Genomic DNA, 14304 nt, shown 5'->3' with positions numbered 1-14304 from the left:
ACATCACACATTTTATGAGGAATACACCAAAAAGGGACATTCTGCGAAAATCATGACAGTTGAGAGGTGTGTACCAAGCATAAAAACTGTGATAAACATGCGTGCTTCACGTTACGTTGCAGCGAGTTAGACATTATGTTTAAATAGTCACCCTGTCTTGAACAAGCAGCCTTCTGGGCTTTACAATCTGAAAATAAAACTCTCGAGGCTACATGCGCACGTGCGCAGAACGTGACTAAAAGAATTACAAAATAAAGTAGATTTTTCATTTTAGCTCTGTTTGTGACTGCCTACCAATGCTGCTGTGTTATTTTCCCAGCCCAGAGCCTAGGTTGAGCAGCTCGATCGATTTTCATTGATTGTCCCTGACGAGCTGCTCCACTTTCCAGCCAATGTCAGCCTGCCTGTATTCGGGAAAGAGAGAAATTAAGGAAAATCTCTGCCGCCCTGGCGGTGTCATTTCCACACAATTCGACTGTCAGCCTGCCAGAAGACGGAGACATGCAAACTGTGGTCTGGAAACTCAGCAGCAGGATCTGCTGTCGTTATGAAATGACAATTGCATGCACCCTTTCAGGAGACTTTATGTACCCACCTCCTGCATACACTCGCGCGCTTTCACACACACACACACACACACACACACACACACACACACACACACACTTTCTGCCTCTTTCAGGGCAAATTCGATTTTATTTCTCTAGTATTAATACAGGTGAACAACAAAATTACACCGCCCCAATTCCTTGTAAATTGTTACTGAGCTCTGTTCTATAGTACAACTTATCTAACAATCACAAGCATTGTAAAATTCATCTTAGGCATGCCGTGAGTCGACACTAAACTACCCCACCTCCACCTACGTGGCTTATATAAAGAGAACACAACTAAAAATTTAAAGTCTACAATTTACCTCTGGCTTTAAAAGAAATGGGGGTCTTGACTGCGACTCTTGGCAACCCCATTAGCTGCCAAGTGATATCTACGTCTGTCTGTATAACTTAAGTATTCATTTGCACCGTGTTTTGTTTTGTGCAGCCGTTTTGTTATGTGATATAAACTGTGCTGCAGGTCCACAGTCTGCACTATTTATGCGTGGTGCGTGTGTGTGCGTGTGTGTGTGTGTGTGGGGGGGGGGGGGGGGCGGGTATGTAATATACTGTATACCTACCTCTTAATATCTTAGTGCAATAAATCTGTATAAAGCCAAACATAATGGGGAAGGGGACAAAGCCCCCAAAATCAAGGACATACTTTAATTGTTTCTCTTGTAAATTAAGAAAGTTTCTAAAATACCATGTTTTGCATTGGTATGCACGTTCTGAAGGCTATAAGTTTGAAACTCAAATGTCTGTCTTTATTTAATGCATTCAGTCCTCCCTGATATGCCAGATAACACACGTACTGAGGAATAGACCAAAAATGGGTGGCAAAAAAATCTGGGCAATTGAGAGGTATGTTACCCTTTCTACGCTTCAGCTTTGCACAATGAATGCACAAGTTGCACAAAGATTGTATGTACTCAAATAAGGCACATACAAGTTCCAGAAACAGTTACAATTAATACTGTTTGGGAACTGTTCTGAAAAACACACGTTATGTACACTTACTCAAGCCCAGACAGTAAAATGTTTACATGTTTAGGTTGCCATTCATTGTTCTTGCTAAAAATAAGCAAAACTTTTACACAAATCATTATTGTTCATTGGTTCTAGTTCCCAATGATAGCGAGCTCCCCACTGCCCCTCAAAAAAAAAAAAAAAGATTCAAAAATTTGTATTCTGTTTTATAATAGATTAGTGAAAAACTATCCACCAGTAAATTGCTAACTTCAGATAAGCACACGTATATTCTTTTCTAGAACAACGTTCGACAATTGTATGTCTTATGTCTTTTGTTGTGTATACAACATTTTCATTCCCTTTACAGTTCATGTAAGTGCAAAACAGCAGTTTACATGTCCATATTTAATGTTTTGCTTTTCTAGTTTGAACTTACGATATGGAAAGACTACACTGAAATATAACATATCTGGCTTCGTCTTGGAGATACTTCAGAGATACTAGTTGTCCAAGACAGCACATTTTATTAATTTTCCCCTAAAATATGTTATGTTCATACCGACCCTGTTCTTTCATCGTCGGAAAAGTTAGGATGAATTCATTTCGTAAAGTTATATACAGTTGTCTGAAATCTTGATATCGAACCTGCAAGTATACGTATCAAGAGATTTCATTTATCTTTATGTTTGGGGGACATCGATTAAGAAACTACAACGCTAATTCTAACACTGTAGATTAATACAAAACAAATATACAAGCAAGCATACCTCTCAGCTGTCCAGATTTTCGCAGAATGTCCAGATTTTTGTCTTACATATTGGGTCTGTTCCTCATAACATTTGTAGTTTTCTGGATTTTTGTGGCAAATCAGTGGTGAGTGACTTCACTAAATGACTGGAATGTGAGTTTCAGACTACAGTTCCTTCCGCAAATACATAGTCAGACAACAACGTTTACTCTAGAAACTTCATAAGTGAAATGCTTACACTTTGTCCCTATTTTGGGGGCTTTGTGCCCCCATTATTTTTGGATTTATCTAGACTTTTTGTGCTAAGAGGTTAAGAGCTATGTGAGTAAGTAATGGACAAACGATGTGGAATGCACCTTCCCCAGGTCATCTCTCAACTGTCCCTGACACAAGGATAGCCAGGCATACTCTTTGTACTCTAAAGAGTACATTTTTACTGAGCATGTTAGAAACACTAGGTCTTTATCAGGCCTTCCATCCATAAGCCCTCTCCCGTATTATGTCTATAACCATCTAGATTAATAATGACTTGTATATACCTTGCTTACAGTGAGGACTGCAAATCTAAAAACAATACGTCTAATAGTTTTTGACTTGTCAGCTGAAAATGTTACACACGTTAACTTTTTTTTTTTTGGGGGGGGGGGCAACAGTTTGAGTGGTGTGACCGTTTTTAAATGCCATGGAGGTTGTGGGCGGCAATAAGCATCTAAGAGTGCAAAATGGAATTCTCTGACTACACCCTTGCCTTGATGTTGCCACATATTTTTCCCTGCTCCTCATATATGGTTTTATTTTCTGGTAGATAATGGAAGATTCCAGCTAGGATTGCCACCTTTTCAAATGGCCAAAGTGGGACATTTTCCGTACAAACATCAGATTTTACAGGCCGGCACATACAGAACTTAACTTTTTTGCCTAATAAAAAACTTATTCTTGTAGCATTTTAGTTGCTTATTCTGTTTCTTATAACATTTAGGTATTATAGATACAGAATAACTGTTATATACAGCTATTACATAAAATATAGGAAATAATTAAGTCCTACAATCTCAGGACATTTGCCATTTGTAATATTTTTGTCAGGACACAACTGCCCAAAGAGGGACTGTCCCTCGCAGAGTGGGGCAGGTGGTAACCCTAATTCCAGCCTTGTTGTGAAAATGCATTTGACGCTAATCCTGTTCTCTTAACTTTTAAGTGAATCAGAGTAATATATAAAACATTGTCCCTGAGTGTGGGCCTTTGCCTCCTCCCCACAAAATATTTTTGGCTCCCCCCTCCGATTCTTGAGCAAAGACATTTAGAGTTATGCCGCGCCCCTTTATAATAAGTTGGAGCTGAGCTTCTAAAATACATACACATAATTCTCCTTTAGTCTTTTTCTATAGGTCACAATGGACGTATTGATTTTTTAAATCTGTTTCGGAAATGCTTGCATTTTTTTCCTTGTATCAGATCCTGATAAGCTGTTACCAAGACCACCATGCATATTTTGAATAATAAATGATCATTTTGCATACACCTGACATTTGGGATGGGGATGTTGAAAATGATAGTTGGAAATACCTGCAAGTCTATTCATGGCTGTGATTCATACTGCTCGGGCAAATTTAGAATTAATAATGAATACATGCATGCAGCCATCATGTGTTGCCAACCAACATGACTATGTTATGGTGTGGCCGCTCAGAGCTTATCATCTATGAAATGTCAAACTGGCGACCTAGTCATTTGCCTGATGATCGACGGTCAGTTTGTCCAGCAAGGACTACCACTTGTCAAAATCCACTTCGGTTTTTGTGGGCAGCTACAAAAATCTCTGAAATGTGTTCCTATGTACTTCCAGAGCGATCGGGGATGTAGAGGTGGGTTTGAGGGAATCGTAAGGTTGGAGCCCACTCACTTTTTTATATGTCGAGACCTAGGCATTCCTTTCAGCCAAGGATCGGACGTACAATATTTGCTACAATATCTGCTGCTTGTGAATGTTCTAGTTTTTGGTCCACTTTGGTGCTTTACTTGAATGCAGAAAGCCGCAGCTCGGAGCGCCTGACTGGACTGGCAGATCCCTCCCCTCTACTGGCTTGCCTTTGGTAGGTGCGAAAATGAAAGGCCTATGTTTGCAAATATGCAGATGCATTCATGGGAAATATAGTGTGTTGGAGTCTGCAGAAAGTTTGCAGTAATTTGGCTAAGTTTGCAGATATGGCTATAGCCCTTTCTTGGATTCAGCAAAGCCAAGCCGAGGTACTGCAGATGATTTGGGGCTGCAGGCATACTGGTTTCACATCAGTGAGTCCAAACAAAAAGGGGTTTTGTGAGCTTTTAACATTGTGGCTGAAAGCGCTAGAAGGCATGTGGTTAGTGGTGCAGGCGCACGTATTAACCGGGGACTCTGTTTTGCACAGCTAACAGCTTTCTTATTTCGTACATTTACATTATCTAAACTGGGAATGAGTGTTGGTTAGCAGTTGTATTTACTAGGATAGCAGTAAGTGTAAAGATTTGTATTTAAAGTGAGAAGTCTGCATTTGTTGTAGAAATTAGAAAGTCGGCTCTTTTTCTTTTTATTACATTTTGAGTAAGATAGCTAAAATGTTTTGTGTTACCTTTGCAGAATGCATATGTGATTGTAGTAGATGACCCATGAAATGTGCATGGTCTGTACACTGTTGTTAATGCCGTGGATGTACGGTGTTCATAATGCAGCAGGTAAACCAGGGCAGAATGTGGGATCAGACATTTGGTTACTTTCTGGTGTGGACTGTTATATTTTTTAGGGTGAGTTGCAACGAGCGATATTAATCTATGTTCTTCCTGTAAGAGTGTTCCCTTCCGAATGTGTAGTTTCATTTAGGGAAAAACACATTTGTTATCTCGTCTTGGAGGTCAAAGTGTACATCTCCAATATACGTGTTTGGAAAACAACCGGATTTTGTACATAGTCTCAGTGCAGTGACGACGAGGGGTGATCGCACTTCTTTTTTAACAAGTTTCTGCATTGATCCTGCAGTTTATTTTGCTAGAAAAATAGAATGACCTGAACCCAATTTGTTTCCTTTGATACAAGTGTTAGTGCCTCAGCTTGCCTGCACGTTTGGTATTATTTGAACTTCGCCGTGTGCAGTACGCCACAAGAAAACACACATTGCTGAATAAACAATGGGAAACAATACAGTTCCGTCTCTTGGGGAAGCTGTTATGTTAGGGGGTTATTAGCTGAATTTAGGTTCTAGTTGAAGAGCTGTTTGGGTTATACATTGTGTGCATTTCACTTTGTAAACGAGCGTGGTACCATTGACTTCTCTGCTTCTGGTAACCTGCATGTCACCACCCGTAGCACCATTTAAGAGTTAACTGCAGATGTAGCTCGAATAGCAAATGTATGCATAAACATGTTTTAGTCTGTAAACATCAACTTTTGGTTGTACTGCAAGAGCACTTACTGTGGCCTGTCATACATTTAGCCTTCATTTAACAGGAGCATTGTAAGTAAGTAACTGTTAGTAACGCATCAAACAGAGCGAGAACTCTTCCAGAGTTAAGAATTAACAAAGTTTACTCAAGGATCAAAGTTTAATTTTGATGTTTAGGTGGAAACAGATTAATTTAACCGGATGCCTTCAGCATCGATCAAAGAAGAAAGGCTTAAAGAGCTTCTGAAGTATTCAGATTTCTTTCCGAGCTTTATTTGTTCCCTTGTTCTTCCAAGGCTAACATTCTTGTTGTATTCGACTGTTGTTGTATAAACATATGTCTGATAGTATGCTACTAGCTGTATGACTTTCGTGGTAAAGGAAGCTAATAAGGTAACACCACTGGTCCCTGGGCTTTGTCAGCTGTTCTTCCTGTTAAATGAATATGAACAGCTCAAGTCAGAGATACAATATATCTTGCTCTTAGCCAAGCAGCTTATCAGTTAAGAATAATTAAGTGACAGGTACATTAAATATATGAATCATAAGGCATGCTTGTAATGATTAGTAATTGTTTTTGCACAAGAATGTAAAATATTTGAGCTCATGGTTACCTGACAAAATTAATAAACAGCTGCATTCTTAAAACGTTTTGCATTATGTTCTTCTTGTAGCTTTACTGACCACGCAGTAGAAAATCCTATTTAATCATTGTTAGTCATACTTCTTATTTAAAAATATTAAACATTCCTGAGTACTTTGCATCATTTTCTCACAAGCCAGTGATGTACTTTGCATGAAAAGGTTGGTTGAGCATTAATTTCATGATAAAGGTGACATGACATCAGACATAATTTCAAAATGACTGCAATGCATGCATCTGAGCTCCTAAGCTATTTTTTGCCTTTAATACAACATTGCATGTTTGCCTGTAGAACCCATTTTTATCTATAATAATGCTGTGTCTAGCATACTGTAACTACTATGACATCAGACTGGATGTAGATCCCCTGGGAAATGTCTTTTTAACACTGAAAGAAGTACATGGACTTCTGCTGACAAATACTGTAAATCAAGTTGTATTAGTTGCTGTTGTGCCTGTTTCAACATATATAAGGTGTATCATAGGTGTCAAGTTATATAGGAAACACAAACTCACCATAATGACAAGATGTTAACTCTCACTTCAGGGGTGAGTATGTGTGTCGGGGGGGGGGGTGATCTTGGATAAATCAGAACATATGACAGTCCAACAGTCCATGAGGACCTCCTGTTATTGAAGAATGTTAGATTGGTTTCTTAAGAGATTATTAGCTCTCTGGGGGCAACATATCTTGTTCTTTAGAGACAGTGAGAAAGAAATATCTGTGGACTTACACATCTTCCAGCCTAGTGTTTGAGCCAGTGCTTTTGCATTCATTGAAGTTGTCAGTACCCTTCATCTGTATGCATGTAATGTTTCAAGATAAGTGTTCAGTTGCATTGATTTATTTTGCCCTTTATTAGTTTTTTTCTTGTAATATACTTCTATAATATTTATTTTCCCAGTAACACAAATATGCTTTAAATTAATAAAATAGAAATGGAGAACTTTTATGCTGGACCATTGAAGGAGAACACTGGAAAACAAAGGTGATCTCATTCCTTTTATTGGACCAGCTTGGGTCTTACAATACAGTCTTCCTGAGCTTTTGGACTAACTTTATCCCTTATCTTCAGACTAAAAGCTTGGGTAGGCTACATTGTACCAGCCATGTTGGCCCAGTAAGCATTATACACCTCTGAGTGATTGTTTTACATTCAGAAATAAATGCGAGTGATTTTTTTTTGCCTGCTGATGTGGCACTTGCTGGTGTGTGTGTGTGTGTGTGTGTGTGTGTGTGTGTGTGTGTGTGTGTGTGTGTGTGTGTGCATGTGTGTGCATGTTAGAGACAGAATGTTTCCACAATGAACTCACATATTTCTTTAATGTGTACCGTTTCTTTTATTTCATTGAAAAAATACTGGCCTTCATAGTTAGAAGTTGTAGATTACATGGCACACCTGTGTTTTCTTCTGTTGAGCAGTGGTGAAGCATAACAGGTATGTTTCAGCAAGATAAAAGAGGTTCAGTGAATAGGTTTTGACAGACCTTATTATTGTGACTTTACTAGAGCACTAAACCCTTGGAATCATAAGCACTTTGCAACTCAGAGCAAGAAGGCAGCTGTTCATTGCATGTAGTTTACAAAATATTGGAACCTGGCTGACCACATAATTAAGCATGGCAGTAAAGCTTCCGCTTCATAGCTGAAAATCAGCAGACCGCAAAAGCCTGCACCATTTGTATTTAATGTGCAGTTTGGAACTGCAGAGTTTTTACTGCTCTGGTATTAACTATTTCCCTTAGGGGAAGTAGCATTCAAGGATTAGTGCTTAAAACATATCTGGTGGTAAAGAATATGTTGAATGCTGTCAGAGTTCAACAGCAGTTTCAAACAAGACCAGTTCCCAGAAGCACTTTTTTAAATTATTTAAATTATTTCTCCAGAATTTTTTTCTGTCTTTACCTTATGTAGGTGAGACATCTGCCATAGTATGTATGTTTTCTTCATTATAAAGTTCTTGGAGTAAATCATATAAAAATCTGTTACATGAGGTCAGTTTAAATAGACTACAGCTTCTAATAGTCATGTGTGTTTGTACTGCCCTAATCACCAGAAAGCTCAAGTTAGTCGTCATGATAGATGTATTCTTTTGATCTTTCTACATTATGTCTGATCACAGTGTATTTGAAAAGGAATGATAGTCCTGTACTATGAACTATTAAACCTATACACTTTAGGATAATTATTGTAACTTAGGAACCAAAAACAGCCAAAAAACAAAAAAAAACAAGGAGAGAAAATCCAGGCACCAAACATCCAGTTTATTAAGCACTTTCGCCAGCATCAGTCAGCTGACTTCCTCAGAATAAAAACACTTTGAATCAAAATCTTTTTATATAAAAAACACATTACTTCAATTCAAGTTAATTAACAAATTTAAAGCAACAATGTTCATAAAAAACAGCTAGATACTTTATATAATATATTACATACTCCACCCCAGCAGTGCATATGTCAAATTAGTGATCCCCACCAAAAAATTTAATTAAAATTAGGGTTGCCTAAGGGTTAAGGTGTTTGCCTTACAAACACAAGGTGCAGGGTTTGAGTCTCACAAGGGATAATTGGCTAGGCTTAAAACGGCTAGTAAGGGCAGTTAGCTTAGTATGAATCTATATATTTAAATGTTATTAAAATGTACGTTTCTTCATTTTAAAAAGATTAGTTCCTAAACACTCCAGTGTTCAAAACACTTCCTAAAGTAGACACCTAACCTATCTTATCTTAAAACTGATAGAATTTTAACCTTAAAAAACTACCAAGGCTTAGTGCTTCATTGAGTCCAGGGAACTTAGTGGCATTCAGCTTAATCTGCCAACATAATTCTCTGAACTCCAGGTAATTTTAATTTAATTTTTTGGTGGGGACATGCCAAATGACCATAATGTCATATGCAAATGACTGCCATGCAGATTTGAGAGTGGCATCATGCATAGATTGGTTGTTGATTGACACATATGGAAATCACCCCTGTACATGTGATTTCTGAATGCGCCTGAGAGTGAGAGACTCCACTCCAGAGCTAAATCAATCAAATGGAGCAGGTGTTAAATGTAAGTTCTAAGACATTTTCCTTTGCCTTAAGAGGAATGTCTTAGATCTTACATTTTAACAGCACCCAGATAAACAATATTATGATTTGAAAATGTTTATGTAAGCTAAATCACAATGTAAGGTTGTCATTAATAAAGAGTTCATGTTTTGCAGAAAAAAAGGAAAATAAGAAATTATTAATCCAGGAAAACTGAAAACACCTGGCTATACACCATCGTACACACATTTATTTTATTCCAAAAGCAAGCAAAACAACCATGCTGCCCACCACGCTGATACACACCCATCAAATAACTGCAGTAGAAACAAACTTTAATAAAACATATTTGAAACAATAAAATAATAAAATGGATAAGTGCTTTCAGGAAATACCCTTCATCAGATCCTAACGGTAATAAACAATTAAAAGTTTAAAAAGAACAAGCAACCAATCACATTGAGTCAATGAGCCTATGGCCCTTCAAAATGAACCAAACAAATAGGTTCTTTCAAGTCAAAGTATTGGCAAGGTCACAAGTTAACTGTCCAATAAAATTCAATAGTTCAATTCAAAATACGTATCAGATTTGTAAACAAATATACAACCCATTTTTCAGGGAGTAGCTTTAGGGCAAATACAAATGTGTGCATCACCTGTACATCCTCCAAATATTAAGTTCTTGTAAATAAGCTGTAGCCCTTTTGTATTACAAAATACGATCTTTTAAGGTACCCTTCTGCATGAAAAACAGATGAATTCTTTCAAGCAAAAGTATTAGCAAGGTTACGACTTAACTGTCCAATAAAATTCAATATTTCAAGTCAGACTGTGTGTCATATTTGTAGACAAGTATATACCCCTTTTCAGGGAGTGACGTTAGGGCCAATATAAATGCGTGCGTCCCCTGTACACACTCGCAAATGTTAAGCTGTTAAAGATAAATTGTAGCCCTTTTGTATTTCAAAATACAATCCTTTAAGGTACCTTTCTGCATAAGAACATATCCACTTAAAATAACAGAAAGTATTGGCAATAGAGCACAAATAGCGTAGATAGTTACTGTCAAAGCTGAAAACATCCATCAAATGGAAATCACTTCATATAAGCCAATGAGTTTCCATCTCATAGTTCCATTAACCAATACAGTCATGATAAATCAGTCTAATTTACATATCCCCAATTTCTTGCCTTCTTTCATAAGCCAATCAAATCTAATGTATAAGCCTATGCTCTTTCAGTGTTGGTCCTATGGGAACAAAGCCATTCAGACCAGGGTATTTGTCAGCTTGTAAGCCAGCTATCCAATGGAATTCAACCTGTTCAACCTGTTAGTTTCCAAGCTAGGACTGTCTCAAGACACTGATGTACTTTTGCATGGAGCACTCATTTCCTTTCTGTCAGTTTAAAAGTAGTGTAAATTGACTGAAAACATATTTTCTCTGGAGAAATTGTGTTCAGTTTTTCTTTTGTGGGTTGACAGTAAAGTGCTTTTTACTGTGTTTTTTATATAAAAAGAAATTAATTTTTGTGGACTGGTAGTTTTACCAGCACTTACTGATTATTTCCCTGGGAAAGAGGCACCATTTTCAGCTTGATCAAGGAAAAGACTACCAGTCCCATGGTCGGTCCTTCTTCAAGCCTTAAAAAGAAAAAAGTTAAACCAACAGCTTTTGCCAACACAGCAGGCTAGAAATTTGGCTCAGCTGCAGGTGGGTGTCTCTGTTGTGGCCATTTGTTGTACCTCAGACCACTAATTTTTTACCCCGGATACTTCTGGTGTATTACCTGCAGCCACTATGGACCAATGGTTAGCCACATCCTTTGTAGCTGTTGGAGTCCCTAAGTGGACAAGCAAATGCCACTTCTGGCAGTCCTGGGAGAGGGAACAGGGAAGGTTTCCCTGTTGTATTGGAATGATGCGTCTATCCCCGGGAAACCAGCTGCTGCCATTACTAACAGAGTTGGCACCATTTTTCCTGTCAAAAAGAAACAAAAAAACAAACATGTATGTACTCCTTCTCAAATAGGGTTTAATTTGGGCTGTTGATACTGCTTGCAAAGTCATTCCTGGTAAAATAAGGAGGGATTCCTCTTTTCCTGAAGAGATTCAGGATTCTGAATCTGAATGGGAGGATGCAGGGGCAATAGAATTTTTCCCTCAGATTTCTGATTCAGACAGAAGAGAGCTCAGTGTCTGATTCATCCTGTGTTTTTTTTCTTTATCTGAGGCTTGCTAGAATGTGCCAGTGTGAGGTTTCTCAGTCCCTTAGAAAGTACTATCCATTGTTACAAAAGGATTTTCCAGAACCCACATTCATTCCTCCTGTTCTGTTGGCTTTAGAGGATATGTGTGTGTTGCCACCTGCAATTTTCCTGATAGTCAACCAGCTGCCCCTAAAAAGGCATATACGATGTATAGCATTCCTCAGTCTTTTAAATTTTATATATTGTTCCCAACCCTGACCCAGCAGCTATAGATTTAGTTAATCCCACTGCTGCAAAGTACTTAGCTAATTCCCATCCTACACTTTTTGGTAAGAATGGGAAAATTATTGATCGGTATGGGAAAAATGTATACTTTTGCATCTTAGATTTTCAGAATTTTGAATTGTCAGGCTCGTTAAAGTTTCTTCCGGCAAATTGTGAAAGTATGACAAATGTTTTATATGCAGTTTCTTCTTGTGAGGGAAAAGCTTCTTTAAATAACTTAGTTTCTTCTATTGCACAGACAACTACACATTTTTTGCAGTGTGTACATGACACTCTTGATACATCTTCCTGGGCTATGGCCACTGGTACTGTTTTAAGGAGATTTGCATGGCTGCATTTTCAGAACCTTCCAGATGATGTTAAAAGTTATATTTTTAAATTCTCCCTTAGATGCAAATTTAGTGTTTGGCCCTTCTGCTGCAAAGGTGAACAAAAAGTGTGATGAAAGGGGAAAGCTGATCTAGGGGAATCTATAACATTTTCAGCCCTCTTTTTGCAAATTGTCCATGAAATTTTCTTACTCCTCATCCAGTTTTGGCAAAAACATAGTAAACTGTTTCAACAAATTCAGGTAAACAGATGTTTAAGAAGATATGGCAAGGAGGGGGTTTCAAAGAGAAACCTCGGACTTCCTAAAACCAAGGGCAGTCTGACAGGTCTGAATGACTGTTGAAGAGACCTTGTGACTCTCTCCCACCCTGGGCCTTTTTTCTTCCAGAAAGTCTGAATCTCCATTTTGCTCTTTGCCAGCAGATTGTTTCAGACAGATGGGTTCTGAAAATCATTCATCAAGGTTAAAGATGATAGGGGATCATTCCTCTCCACCCAGATCAAACTCCTTTTGTTCTTCACATCCCTGTTCATTCAGACTTCAATCATTTCTTAAGGTTTTGTGTATCTGGTTCACATTATCAGTTTTGTGTTTTACGCTTTGGATATCCACTGCACCAAGAGTGCACACAAAGTATCAAGCTGCTGTTGTAGCCAATTGCAGGCTACAGAGTATCCATTGTTTTTACATATTTAGATGACTTACTTATCTTTGCAGTCTTTTTCAGAGTGTCAGTAATCTCTCTCTTGGTTGAAAGATCTCTTACACGAGCTGGGATTCCAAGAGAAAATTCCAAGGTCTTTTTTGAGTCTGTCACGTATGATTGTGTTCTTGGGATGTTAACTGGACACTTGAGTTCAGAGAGTTTTTCTTCCACGTGGAAAATAAATAGATCTTTATTTAGATTTATGTTTAAGGTTTTCCACCCAGACTTTGATCACTTAGTTAAAATACTTCAGGATTTTGGATCTCATGGCATCTATGATTCTCATGATACTCCTGGCAAGACTCCACATGAGAAAGATAAAGAGGTATCTGAAATTCTATGGTTCCAGCATCAACACCCTTTATATTTTCAAATCCCAGTGCTGAGGTTTGTCAGAAAAGAGATCTTATGGTTTTTGGTGGAGACAACATATATCCTTGAATCCAGGTCTCCCCTTCTTCCTCCCTGCTCCAAAGCAACCAGTCACCACAGATGCTTCAGACTTTGCTTGGGGAGCAGTTTCAGGAGGGATAAAACTGCATTGGGTTTGGGAATCCAAGGACAAATGTAAGCATATAAATTTCTAGGAGATGCTTGCCCTGATTAAGGCAGTCAACTTTGTAAACCATCTTTGGTCCCCGGGACCTCTTCAAGTGGTTTCAGACAATAGCACAGTAATGTGGTACATCAACAGGCAAGGGGAACCAGGTATACCCCTTTTGCAGACTAGCCATGTTAGCTTGGGAGATAACTTAACAGCACAGTCTCACTCAACAGATGTTGCACATTCCTTCAGAGCAAATTTATGTGGTAGACAAGCTGAGCAGGATTGGGAGAGACCCTCATGAAGGGAAACTAGAGTAGGCGGTCTTCCAAGGTTTGATCCTTTTGTGGGGAGTTCTTCAAATAGACCTTTTTGATTCCTTTTTGAACAATCAACTGGAAAGATTCTGTTCCAGGATTCTATGCAAGAAGGTCTGGAAGACAGATGTCTTTTCTTTTCTTTTGACCCGAATGGTCCTGTATTTTTTACACCTTTTTCACTAATATCCAGGGTACCTCTGAAGATTCAGAAGGAATCTTGATGTCTTCCTTCTGGCCCAGGGAACCATGGTTCTCCCTTATTTCAGAAATGGCCAGGGGCAATTACCACAAGTTTCCTCACAGACTGGATCTGCTTACAGAAGAACAGGGATATTTTATACTGTCCAACATCAATCATCTTCAGCTGACTGCTTATATGATAGGGTCTTAATTCCTTTTAGACACCTGTTTACTGAGGACATACATCAGGTACTAATGTAAGCAGGAAAGCCTGCTACTAAAACATCATATTTTAGCAAATGGAAAAGGTTTTGTAATTG

The 14304-nt window shown here is 38.3% G+C and overlaps 1 protein-coding gene across 3 annotated transcripts in view; it reads left to right on the top strand.

Moving 5' to 3' along the window:
- The first annotated feature begins 3789 nt into the window (after positions 1-3789).
- Positions 3790-14304, top strand: part of CXXC5 (CXXC finger protein 5) — a 189115-nt gene continuing 178600 nt past the window's right edge. The window contains exon 1 of one of the 3 annotated variants that reach the window (XM_044069472.1): positions 3790-4409. The gene's annotated coding sequence lies outside the window, so the exon portion shown is untranslated. Of the gene's footprint in view, positions 4410-4448; positions 4564-4743; positions 4808-14304 lie in introns of those variants that run through there. The other 2 variants (XM_044069473.1, XM_044069475.1) reach the window with 2 other exon arrangements.

Source organism: Protopterus annectens, chromosome 4.part0 (assembly GCF_019279795.1).
Source record: "Protopterus annectens isolate FY-2018-M chromosome 4.part0, PAN1.0, whole genome shotgun sequence".
Classification (NCBI taxonomy): Eukaryota; Metazoa; Chordata; order Ceratodontiformes; family Protopteridae; genus Protopterus; species Protopterus annectens.
Note: the sequence above shows the minus strand (reverse complement) of the source record. Positions and strands in the feature narration are given on the sequence as shown.